This window comes from Schistocerca gregaria, unplaced genomic scaffold (assembly GCF_023897955.1).
Source record: "Schistocerca gregaria isolate iqSchGreg1 unplaced genomic scaffold, iqSchGreg1.2 ptg000285l, whole genome shotgun sequence".
Lineage (NCBI taxonomy): Eukaryota > Metazoa > Arthropoda > Insecta > Orthoptera > Acrididae > Schistocerca > Schistocerca gregaria.
In genome coordinates, this window is record NW_026061775.1 from 4,553,499 (window position 1) to 4,567,702 (window position 14,204).

Sequence of the window (14,204 nt, forward strand, 5' to 3'; positions counted from 1 at the left end):
CTGGTCTTCCAGGGAACAATCAAAGCGTAGACTGTTTGAGACATTACTTCCATGAAGGAAAGTGCGCATGGTGACTGTTGTATTCAATCCTGATGCAATTTCTGTGATTCATCAACACTCAGTTAGTCGACAGATTTCAGAATGCCTCCAGTTCTGCATCGCAAACCACTACTGGTCGTCCAGGGAACGATCAAAGCGTAGACAGTTTGAGACATTACTCTCATGGAGGAAAGTGCGCATGGTGACTGTTGTATTCAATCCCGATGCAACTTCTGTGTTTCATCACCACTCTGATAGTCCACAGACTACAAAATGCCTCCAGATGTGCATCGGAAACTACTACTGGTCTTCCAGGGAACGATCACTGCGTAGACTGTTTGAGACATTACTCCCATGGCGGAAACTGCGCATGGTGACTGTTGTATGTAATCCCAATGAAATTTCTGTGTTCCATCAACACTCTGATAGTCCACAGTTTACAGAATGCCTCCAGATGTGCATCGGAAACTAACACTGGTCTTCCAGGGAACGATCAAAGCGTATACCGTTTGAGACATTACTTACATGGAGGAAAGTGCGGATGGTGACAGTTGTATTCAATCCCGATGCAATTTCTGTGTATCATCAACACTCACATAGTCCACAGATGACAGAATGCCTCCAGATATGCATCGGTAGGTATTACTGGTCTTCCAGGGAATGATCAAAGCGTAGACTGTTAGAGACATTACTCTCATGGAGGAAACTGCGCATGGTGACTGTTGTATTCAATCCCGATGCAATTTCTGTGTTTCATCAACACTCTGATAGTCCACAGATTACAGAATGCCTCCAGATGTGCATCGGAAGCGACTACTGGTCTTCCAGAGAAAGACCAAGGCGTAGACTGTTTGAGAGTTACTCCCATGGAGGAGAGTGCACATGGTGACTGTTGTGTTCAATCCCGATGCAATTTCTGTGTTTCATCAACACTCTGATAGTCCACAGATTACAGAATGCCTCCAGATGTTCGTCGGAAACTACTACTGGTCTTCCAAGCCAGTATCAAATCGTAGACTGTGTGAGAATTACTCCCATGCAGGAAAGTGCGCTTGGTGACTGTTGTATTCAATCCCGATGCAATTTCTGTGTTTCATTAGAAGTCTGATAGCCCACAGATTACAGAATATCTCCAGATGTGCATCGCAAACTATTACTGGTTTTCCAGGGAACCATCAAAGCGTAGACCGTTTGAGACATTACTTACATGGAGGAAAGTGCGGATGGTGACAGTTGTATTCAATCCCGATGCAATATCTGTGTATCATCAACACTCACATAGTCCACAGATGACAGAATGCCTCCAGATATGCATCGGTAGCTATTACTGGCCTTCCAGGGAATGATCAAAGCGTAGACTGTTAGAGACATTACTCTCATGGAGGAAACTGCGCATGGTGACTGTTGTATTCAATCCCGATGCAATATCTGTGTTTCATCAACACTCTGGTAGTCCACAGATTACAGAATGCCTCCAGATGTGCATCGGAAACTACTACCGGTCTTCCAGGGCACGATAAAAGCTTAGACTGTTTGAGACATTACTCCCAATGCAGGAAAGTGCGCTTGGTGACTGTTGTATTCAATCCCGATGCAATTACTGTGTTTCATCAACACTCTGGTAGTCCACAGATTACAGAAAGCCTCCAGATGTGCATCGGAAACTACTACTGGTCTTGCAGGGAACGATCAAATCGTAGACTGTTTGAGACGTTACTCATTTGGAGGAAAGTGCGCATGGTGACTGTTGTGTTCAATCCCGATGCAATTTCTGTGTTTCATCAACACCCTGATAGTCCACACATTACAGAATGCCACCAGATGTCCATCGGGAACTACTACTGGTCTTCCAGGGAACGATCAAAGCGTAGACTGTTTGAGACATTACTCCCGTGGAGGAAAGTGCGCATGGTGACTGTTGTATTCAATCCCGATGCAATTTCTGTGTTTCATCAACACTCTGATAGTCCACACATTACAGAATGCCTCCAGATGTGCATCAGAAACTACTATTGGTATTCCAGGGAACGATCAAAGCGTAAACTCTTTGAGACATTACTCCCATGGAGGAAAGTGCGCATGGTGACTGTTGTATTCAATCCCGATGCAATTTCTGTGTTTCATCAACACTTGATAGTCCACAGATTACAGAATGCCTCCAGATGTCCATCGGAAACTACTACTGGTCTACCAATGAACGATCAAAGCGTAGACTGTTAGAGACATTACTCTCATGGAGGAAAGTGCACATGGGGACTGTTGTATTCAATCCCGATGCAATTTCTGTGTTTCATCAACACTCTCATAGTCCACACATTACAGAATGCCTCCAGATGTGCATCGGAAACTACTACCGGTCTTCCAGGGCACGATAAAAGCTTAGACTGTTTGAGACATTACTCCCAATGCAGCAAAGTGCGCTTGGTGACTGTTGTATTCAATCCCGATGCAATTTCTGTGTTTCATCAACACTCTTATAGTCCACAGATTACAGAATGCTTCTAGATGTGCATCGGAAACTACTACTGGTCTTCCAGGGAACAATCAAAGCGTAGACTGTTTGAGACATTACTTCCATGAAGGAAAGTGCGCATGGTGACTGTTGTATTCAATCCTGATGCAATTTCTGTTATTCATCAACACTCAGTTAGTCGACAGATTTCAGAATGCCTCCAGTTCTGCATCGCAAACCACTACTGGTCGTCCAGGGAACGATCAAAGCGTAGACAGTTTGAGACATTACTCTCATGGAGGAAAGTGCGCATGGTGACTGTTGTACTCAATCCCGATGCAATTTCTGTGTTTCATCAACACTCTGATAGTCCACACATTACAGAATGCCTCCATATGTGCATCAGAAACTACTACTGGTATTCCAGGGAACGATCAAAGCGCAAACTCTGCGAGACACTACTCCCATGGAGGAAAGTGCGCATTGTGACTGTTGTATTCAATCCCGATGCAACTTCTGTGTTTCATCACCACTCTGATAGTCCACAGACTACAAAATGCCTCCAGATGTGCATCGGAAACTACTACTGGTCTTCCAGGGAACGATCACAGCGTAGACTGTTTGAGACATTACTCCCATGGCGGAAACTGCGCATGGTGACTGTTGTATGTAATCCCAATGAAATTTCTGTGTTCCATCAACACTCTGATAGTCCACAGTTTACAGAATGCCTCCAGATGTGCATCGGAAACTAACACTGGTCTTCCAGGGAACGATCAAAGCGTATACCGTTTGAGACATTACTTACATGGAGGAAAGTGCGGATGGTGACAGTTGTATTCAATCCCGATGCAATTTCTGTGTATCATCAACACTCACATAGTCCACAGATGACAGAATGCCTCCAGATATGCATCGGTAGGTATTACTGGTCTTCCAGGGAATGATCAAAGCGTAGACTGTTAGAGACATTACTCTCATGGAGGAAACTGCGCATGGTGACTGTTGTATTCAATCCCGATGCAATTTCTGTGTTTCATCAACACTCTGATAGTCCACAGATTACAGAATGCCTCCAGATGTGCATCGGAAGCGACTACTGGTCTTCCAGAGAAAGACCAAGGCGTAGACTGTTTGAGAGTTACTCCCATGGAGGAGAGTGCACATGGTGACTGTTGTGTTCAATCCCGATGCAATTTCTGTGTTTCATCAACACTCTGATAGTCCACAGATTACAGAATGCCTCCAGATGTTCGTCGGAAACTACTACTGGTCTTCCAAGCCAGTATCAAAGCGTAGACTGTGTGAGAATTACTCCCATGCAGGAAAGTGCGCTTGGTGACTGTTGTATTCAATCCCGATGCAATTTCTGTGTTTCATTAGAAGTCTGATAGCCCACAGATTACAGAATATCTCCAGATGTGCATCGCAAACTATTACTGGTTTTCCAGGGAACGATCAAAGCGTAGACCGTTTGAGACATTACTTACATGGAGGAAAGTGCGGATGGTGACAGTTGTATTCAATCCCGATGCAATTTCTGTGTATCATCAACACTCACATAGTCCACAGATGACAGAATGCCTCCAGATATGCATCGGTAGCTATTACTGGTCTTCCAGGGAATGATCAAAGCGTAGACTGTTAGAGACATTACTCTCATGGAGGAAACTGCGCATGGTGACTGTTGTATTCAATCCCGATGCAATATCTGTGTTTCATCAACACTCTGGTAGTCCACAGATTACAGAATGCCTCCAGATGTGCATCGGAAACTACTACCGGTCTTCCAGGGCACGATAAAAGCTTAGACTGTTTGAGACATTACTCCCAATGCAGGAAAGTGCGCTTGGTGACTGTTGTATTCAATCCCGATGCAATTACTGTGTTTCATCAACACTCTGGTAGTCCACAGATTAGAGAAAGCCTCCAGATGTGCATCGGAAACTACTACTGGTCTTGCAGGGAACGATCAAATCGTACACTGTTTGAGACGTTACTCCCATGGAGGAAAGTGCGCATGGTGACTGTTGTGTTCAATCCCGATGCAATTTCTGTGTTTCATCAACACCCTGATAGTCCACACATTACAGAATGCCACCAGATGTCCATCGGAAACTACTACTGGTCTTCCAGGGAACGATCAAAGCGTAGACTGTTTGAGACATTACTCCCGTGGAGGAAAGTGCGCATGGTGACTGTCGTATTCAATCCCGATGCAATTTCTGTGTTTCATCAACACTCTGATAGTCCACACATTACAGAATGCCTCCAGATGTGCATCAGAAACTACTATTGGTATTCCAGGGAACGATCAAAGCGTAAACTCTTTGAGACATTACTCCCATGGAGGAAAGTGCGCATGGTGACTGTTGTATTCAATCCCGATGCAATTTCTGTGTTTCATCAACACTTGATAGTCCACAGATTACAGAATGCCTCCAGATGTCCATCGGAAACTACTACTGCTCTACCAATGAACGATCAAAGCGTAGACTGTTAGAGACATTACTCCCGTGGAGGAAAGTGCGCATGGTGACTGTTGTATTCAATCCCGATGCAATTTCTGTGTTTCATCAACACTTGATAGTCCACAGATTACAGAATGCCTCCAGATGTCCATCGGAAACTACTACTGGTCTACCAATGAACGATCAAAGCGTAGACTGTTAGAGACATTACTCTCATGGAGGAAAGTGCACATGGTGACTGTTGTATTCAAGCCCGATGCAATTTCTGTGTTTCATCAACATTCTGATAGTCCACAGATTACAGAATGCCTCCAGATGTGCATCAGAAACTACTACTGGTATTCCAGGGAACGATCAAAGTGTAGACTGTTTGAGACATTGCTCCCATGGAGGAAAGTGCGCATGGTGACTGTTGTATTCAATCCCGAAGCAATTTCTGTGTTTCATCAACACTCTGATAGTCCACACATTACACAATGCCTCCAGACGTGCATCAGAAACTACTATTGGTATTCCAGGGAACGATCAAAGCGTAAACTCTTTGAGACATTACTCCCATGGAGGAAAGTGCGCATGGTGACTGTTGTATTCAATCCCGATGCAATTTCTGTGTTTCATCAACACTCTTATAGTCCACAGATTACAGAATGCTTCTAGATGTGCATCGGAAACTACTACTGGTCCTGCAGGGAACGATCAAATCGTAGACTGTTTGAGACATTACTCTCATGGAGGAAAGTGCGCATGGTGACTGTTGTATTCAATCCCGATGCAATTTCTGTGATTCATCAACACTCAGTTAGTCGACAGATTTCAGAATATCTCCAGTTCTGCATCGGAAACCACTACTGGTCGTCCAGGGAACGATCAAAGCGTAGACTGTTTGAGACATTACTCTCATGGAGGAAAGTGCGCATGGTGACTGTTGTATTCAATCCCGATGCAATTTCTGTGTTTCATCAACACTCTGATAGTCCACACATTACAGAATGCCTCCATATGTGCATCAGAAACTACTACTGGTATTCCAGGGAACGATCAAAGCGCAAACTCTGTGAGACATTACTAACATGGAGGAAAGTGCGCATGGTGACTGTTGTATTCAATCCCGATGCAACTTCTGTGTTTCATCACCACTCTGATAGTCCACAGATTACAAAATGCCTCCAGATGTGCATCGGAAACTACTACTGGTCTTCCAGGGAACGATCACAGCGTAGACTGTTTGAGACATTACTCCCATGGCGGAAACTGCGCATGGTGAGTGTTGTATGCAATCCTAATGAAATTTCTGTGTTCCATCAACACTCTGATAGTCCACAGTTTACAGAATGCCTCCAGATGTGCATCGGAAACTAACACTGGTCTTCCAGGGAACGATCAAAGCGTAGACCGTTTGAGACATTACTTACATGGAGGAAAGTGCGGATGGTGACAGTTGTATTGAATCCCGATGCAATTTCTGTGTATCATCAACACTCACATAGTCCACAGATGACAGAATGCCTCCAGATATGCATCGGTAGCTATTACTGGTCTTCCAGGGAATGATCAAACCGTAGACTGTTAGAGACATTACTCTCATGGAGGAAACTGCGCATGGTGACTGTTGTATTCAATCCCGATGCAATTTCTGTGTTTCATCAACACTCTGATAGTCCACAGATTACAGAATGCCTCCAGATGTGCATCGGAAACTACTACCGGTCTTCCAGGGCACGATAAAAGCTTAGACTGTTTGAGACATTACTCCCAATGCAGGAAAGTGCGCATGGTGACTGTTGTATTCAATCCCGATGCAATTTCTGTGTTTCATCAACACTCTGGTAGTCCACAGATTACAGAAAGCCTCCAGATGTGCATCGGAAACTACTACTGGTCTTGCAGGGAACGATCAAATCGTAGACTGTTTGAGACGTTACTCCCATGGAGGAAAGTGCGCATGGTGACTGTTGTGTTCAATCCCGATGCAATTTCTGTGTTTCATCAACACTCTGATAGTCCACACATTACAGAATACTACCAGATGTCCATCGTTAATTACTACTGGTCTTCCAGGGAACGATCAAAGCGTAGACTGTTTGAGACATTACTCCCGTGGAGGAAAGTGCGCATGGTGACTGTTGTATTCAATCCCGATGCAATTTCTGTGTTTCATCAACACTCTGATAGTCCACAGATTACAGAATGCCTCCAGATGTGCATCGGAAGCGACTACTGGTCTTCCAGAGAAAGACCAAAGCGTAGACTGTTTGAGAATTACTCCCATGGAGGAGAGTGCACATGGTGACTGTTGTGTTCAATCCCGATGCAATTTCTGTGTTTCATCAACACTCTGATAGTCCACAGATTACAGAATGCCTCCAGATGTTCGTCGGAAACTACTACTGGTCTTCCAAGCCAGTATCAAAGCGTAGACTGTGTGAGAATTACTCCCATGCAGGAAAGTGCGCTTGGTGACTGTTGTATTCAATCCCGATGCAATTTCTGTGTTTCATTAAAAGTCTGATAGCCCACAGATTACAGAATATCTCCAGATGTGCATCGCAAACTATTACTGGTTTTCCAGGGAACGATCAAAGCGTAGACTGTTTGAGACATTACTCGCATGGAGGAAAGTGCGCATGGTGGCTGTTGTATTAAATCCCGATGCAATTTCTGTGTTTCATCAACACTCAGTTAGTCCACAGATTTCAGAATGACTCCAGATGTGCATCGGAAGCTACTTCTGGTCTTCCAGAGAACTATCAAAGCGTAGAATGTTTGAGACACTACTCCCGTATAGGAAAGTGCGCATGGTGACTGTTGTATTCAATCCCGATGCAATTTATGTGTTTCATCAACACTCTGATAGTCCACAGATTCCATAATGCCTCCAGATGTGCATCGGAAACTACTACTGGTCTTCCAGGGAATGATCAAAGCGTAGACTGTTTGAGAATTACTCCCATGGAGGAAAGTGCGCATGGTGACTGTTGTATTCAATCCCGATGCAATTTCTGTGTTTCATCAACAGTCTGATAGTCCACATATTACAGAATATCTCCAGATGTGCATCGGAAACTACTACTGGTCTTCAAGGATAAGATCAAAGCGTTGACTGTTTGAGACATTACTCCCATGGAGGAAAGTGCGCATGGTGACTGTTGTATTCAATCCCGATGCAATTTCTGTGTTTCATCAACACTCTGATAGTCCACAGATTACAGAAATCCTCCAGAAGTGCATCGGAAACTACTGCTGCTCTTGCAGGGAACGATCAAAGCGTAGACTGTTAGAGACATTACTCCCATGGAGGAAAGTGCGCATGCTGACTGTTGTATTCAATCCCGATGCAATTTATGTGTTTCATCAACACTCTGATAGTCCACAGATTACAGAATGCCACCAGATGTGCATCGGAATCTACTATTGGTCTTCCAGGGAACGATCAAAGCGTATACTGATTGAACATTACTCCCATGGAGGGAAGTGAACATGGTGACTGTTGTATTCAATCCCGATTCAATTTCTGTATTTCATCAACACTCTGATAGTCCACAGACTACAGAATGCCTCCAGATGTTCATCGGAAACTACTACTGGTCTTCCTAGGAACGATCAAAGCGTAGACGGTTTGAGACATTACTCGAAAGGGGGAAAGTGCGCATGGTGACTGTTGTATTCATTCCCGATGCAATTTCTGTGTTTCATCAACATTCAGTTAGTTCACAGATTTCAGAATGACTCCAGATGTGCATCGGAAACTACTTCTGGTCTTCCCAGTAACGATTAAGGCGTAGACTGTTTGAGACACTACTCCCACGGAGGAAAGTGCGCATGGTGACTGTTGTATTGAATCCCGAAGGAATTTCTGTGTTTCATCAACACTCTGATAGTCACAGATTACAGAATGCCTCCAGATGTCCATCGGAAATTTCTGCTGGTCTTCCAGGGAACGATCAAAGCGTAAACTCTTGGACACATTACTCCAATGGAGGAAGGTGCGCATGGTGACTGTTGTCTTCAATCCCGATGCAATTTCTGTGTTTCATCCACACTCTGATACTCCACAGATTACAGAATGCCACCAGATGTGCATCGGAAACTACTACTGTTCTTCCAGGGTACGATCAAAGAGTAGACTGTTTGAGACATTGCTCTCGTGGAGGAAAGTGCGCGTTGTGACTGTTGTATTCAATCCCGATGCAATTTCTGTGTTTCATCAACACTCAGTTAGTCCATAGATTTCAGAACGCCACCAGATGTGCATCGGAAACTACTTCTGGTCTTCCAGAGAACTATCAAAGCGTAGAATGTTTGAGACACTACTCCCGTGGAGGAAAGTGCGCATGGTGCCTTTTGTATTCAATCCCGATGCAATTTATGTGTTTCATCAACACTCTGATAGTCCACAGATTACAGAATGCCTCCAGATGTGCATCGGAAACCTCTACTGGTGTTCCAGAGACTGACCAAAGCGTAGACTCTTTGAGAATTACTCCCATGGAGGAAAGGGCACATGGTGACTGTTGTATTTAATGCCGATGCAATTTCTGTGTATCATCAACACTCACATAGTCCACAGATGACAGAATGCCTCAGGATATGCATCGGTAGCTATTACTGGTCTTCCAGGGAATGATCAAAGCGTAGACTGTTAGAGACATTACTCTCATGGAGGAAAATGCGCATGGTGACTGTTGTATTCAATCCCGATGCAATTTCTGTGTTTCATCAACACTATAATAGTCCACAGATTGCAGAATGCCTCCAGATGTGCATCGGAAACTACTACCGGTCTTCCAGGGCACGATAAAATCTTAGACTGTTTGAGACATTACTCCCAATGCAGGAAAGTGCGCATGGAGACTGCTGTATTCAATCCCGATGCAATTTCTGTGTTTCATCAACACTCTGGTAGTCCACAGATTACAGAGAGCCTCCAGATGTGCATCGGAAACTACTACTGGTCTTGCAGGGAACGATCAAATCGTAGATTGTTTGAGACGTTACTCCCATGGAGGAAAGTGCGCATGGTGACTGTTGTGTTCAATCCCGATGCAATTTCTGTGTTTCATCAACACTCTGATAGTCCACACATTACAGAATGCCTCCAGATGTGCATCGGAAGCGACTACTGGTCTTCCAGAGAAAGACCAAAGCGTAGACTGTTTGAGAATTACTCCCATGGAGGAGAGTTCACATGGTGACTGTTGTGTTCAATCCCGATGCAATTTCTGTGTTTCATCAACACTCTGATAGTCCACAGATTACAGAATGCCTCCAGATGTTCATCGGAAACTACTACTGGTCTTCCAAGCCAGTATCAAAGCGTAGACCGTGTGAGAATTACTCCCAAGCAGGAAAGTGCGCTTGGTGACTGTTGTATTCAATCCCGATGCAATTTCTGTGTTTCATTAAAAGTCTGATAGCCCACAGATTACAGAATATCTCCAGATGTGCATCGCAAACTATTACTGGTTTTCCAGGGAACGATCAAAGCGTAGACTGTTTGAGACATTACTCGCATGGAGGAAAGTGCGCATGGTGGCTGTTGTATTCAATCCCGATGCAATTTCTGTGTTTCATCAACACTCAGTTAGTCCACAGATTTCAGAATGACTCCAGATGTGCATCGGAAACTACTTCTGGTCTTCCAGAGAACTATCAAAGCGTAGAGTGTTTGAGACACTACTCCCGTATAGGAATGTGCGCATGGTGACTGTTGTATTCAATCCCGAAGCAATTTATGTGTTTCATCATCACTCTGATAGTCCACAGATTCCAGAATGCCTCCAGATGTGCATCGGAAACTACTACTGGTCTTCCAGGGAATGATCAAAGCGTAGACTGTTTGAGAATTACTCCCATGGAGGAAAGTGCGCATGGTGACTGTTGTATTCAATCCCGATGCAATTTCTGTGTTTCATCAACAGTCTGATAGTCCACAGATTACAGAATGTCTCCAGATGTGCATCGGAAACTACTACTGGTCTTCCAGAGCACGATCAAACCGTAGACTCTTTGAGACATTACTCCCAATGCAGAAAAGTGCGCATGGTGACTCTTGTATTCAATCGCGATGCAATTTCTGTATTTCATCAACAGTCTGATTGTCCACAGATTACAGAATATCTCGGGATGTGCATCGGACACTACTACTGGTCTTCCAGGATAAGATCAAAGCGTTGACTGTTTGAGACATTACTCCCATGGAGGAAAGTGCGCATGGTGACTGTTGTATTCAATCCCGCTGCAATTTCTGTGTTTCATTAAAAGTCTGATAGCCCACAGATTACAGAATATCTCCAGATGTGCATCGCAAACTATTACTGGTTTTCCAGGGAACGATCAAAGCGTAGACTCTTTGAGACATTACTCGCATGGAGGAAAGTGCGCATGGTGGATGTTGTATTCAATCCCGATGCAATTTCTGTGTTTCATCAACACTCTGGTAGTCCACAGATTACAGAGAGCCTCCAGATGTAAATCGGAAACTACTACTGGTCTTGCAGGGAACGATCAAATCGTAGATTGTTTGAGACGTTACTCCCATGGAGGAAAGTGCGAATGGTGACTGTTGTGTTCAATCCCGATGCAATTTCTGTGTTTCATCAACACTCTGATAGTCCACACATTACAGAATGCCTCCAGATGTGCATCGGAAGCGACTACTGGTCTTCCAGAGAAAGACCAAAGCGTAGACTGTTTGAGAATTACTCCCATGGAGGAGAGTTCACATGGTGACTGTTGTGTTCAATCCCGATGCAATTTCTGTGTTTCATCAACAGTCTGATAGTCCACAGATTACAGAATACCTCCAGATGTTCATCGGAAACTACTACTGGTCTTCCAAGCCAGTATCAAAGCGTAGACTGTGTGAGAATTACTCCCAAGCAGGAAAGTGCGCTTGGTGACTGTTGTATTCAATCCCGATGCAATTTCTGTGTTTCATTAAAAGTCTGATAGCCCACAGATTACAGAATATCTCCAGATGTGCATCGCAAACTATTACTGGTTTTCCAGGGAACGATCAAAGCGTAGACTGTTTGAGACATTACTCGCATGGAGAAGTGTGCGCATGGTGACTGTTGTATTCAATCCCGATGCAATTTCTGTGTTTCATCAACACTCTGATAGTCCACAGATTACAGAAAGCCTCCAGAAGTGCATCGGAAACTACTGCTGCTCTTGCAGGGAACGAACAAAGCGTAGACTGTTAGAGACATTACTCCCATGGAGGAAAGTGCGCATGCTGACTGTTGTATTCAATCCCGATGCAATTTATGTGTTTCATCAACACTCTGATAGTCTACAGATTACAGAATGCCACCAGATGTCCATCGGAAACTACTACTGGTCTTCCAGGGAACGATCAAAACGTAGACTCTTTGAGACATTACTCCCGTGGATGAAAGTGCGCATGGTAACTGTTGTGTTCAATCGTGATGCAATTTCTGTGTTTCATCAACACTCTGATAGTCCTCAGATTACAGAATGCCACCAGATGTGCATCGGAATCTACTATTGGTCTTCCAGGGAACGATCAAAGCGTATACTGATTGAACATTACTCCCATGGAGGGAAGTGAACATGGTGACTGTTGTATTCAATCCCGATTCAATTTCTGTATTTCATCAACACTCTGATAGTCCACAGATTACAGAATGCCTCCTAATGTACATCGGAAACTACTACTGGTCTTCCAGGGAACGATCAAAGCGTAGACTGTTAGAGACATTACACCCATGGAGGAAAGTGCGCATGGTGACTGTTGTCTTCAATCCCGATGCAATTTCTGTGTTTCATCCACACTCTGATACTCCACAGATTACAGAATGCCACCAGATGTGCATCGGAAACTACTACTGTTCTTCCAGGGTACGATCAAAGCGTAGACTGTTTGAGACATTGCTCTCGTGGAGGAAAGTGCGCGTTGTGACTGTTGTATTCAAACCCGATGCAATGTCTGTGTTTCATCAACACTCAGTTAGTCCATTGATTTCAGAACGCCACCAGATGTGCATCGGAAACTACTTCTGGTCTTCCAGAGAACTATCAAATCGTAGAATGTTTGAGACACTACTCCCATGGAGGAAAGTGCGCATGGTGACTGTTGTATTCAATCCCGATGCAATTTATGTGTTTCATCAACACTCTGATAGTCCACAGATTACAGAATGCCTCCAGATGTGCATCGGAAACCTCTACTGGTGTTCCAGAGACTGACCAAAGCGTAGACTCATTGAGAATTACTCCCATGGAGGAAAGGGCACATGGTGACTGTTGTATTTAATGCCGATGCAATTTCTGTGTATCATCAACACTCACATAGTCCACAGATGACAGAATGCCTCAGGATATGCATCGGTAGCTATTACTGGTCTTCCAGGGAATGATCAAAGCGTAGACTGTTAGAGACATTACTCTCATGGAGGAAACTGCGCATGGTGACTGTTGTATTCAATCCCGATGCAATTTCTGTGTTTCATCAACACTATAATAGTCCACAGATTGCAGAATGCCTCCAGATGTGCATCGGAAACTACTACCGGTCTTCCAGGGCACGATAAAATCTTAGACTGTTTGAGACATTACTCCCAATGCAGGAAAGTGCGCATGGAGACTGCTGTATTCAATCCCGATGCAATTTCTGTGTTTCATCAACACTCTGGTAGTCCACAGATTACAGAGAGCCTCCAGATGTGCATCGGAAACTACTACTGGTCTTGCAGGGAACGATCAAATCGTAGATTGTTTGAGACGTTACTCCCATGGAGGAAAGTGCGCATGGTGACTGTTGTGTTCAATCCCGATGCAATTTCTGTGTTTCATCAACACTCTGATAGTCCACACATTACAGAATGCCTCCAGATGTGCATCGGAAGCGACTACTGGTCTTCCAGAGAAAGACCAAAGCGTAGACTGTTTGAGAATTACTCCCATGGAGGAGAGTTCACATGGTGACTGTTGTGTTCAATCCCGATGCAATTTCTGTGTTTCATCAACACTCTGATAGTCCACAGATTACAGAATGCCTCCAGATGTTCATCGGAAACTACTACTGGTCTTCCAAGCCAGTATCAAAGCGTAGACCGTGTGAGAATTACTCCCAAGCAGGAAAGTGCGCTTGGTGACTGTTGTATTCAATCCCGATGCAATTTCTGTGTTTCATTAAAAGTCTGATAGCCCACAGATTACAGAATATCTCCAGATGTGCATCGCAAACTATTACTGGTTTTCCAGGGAACGATCAAAGC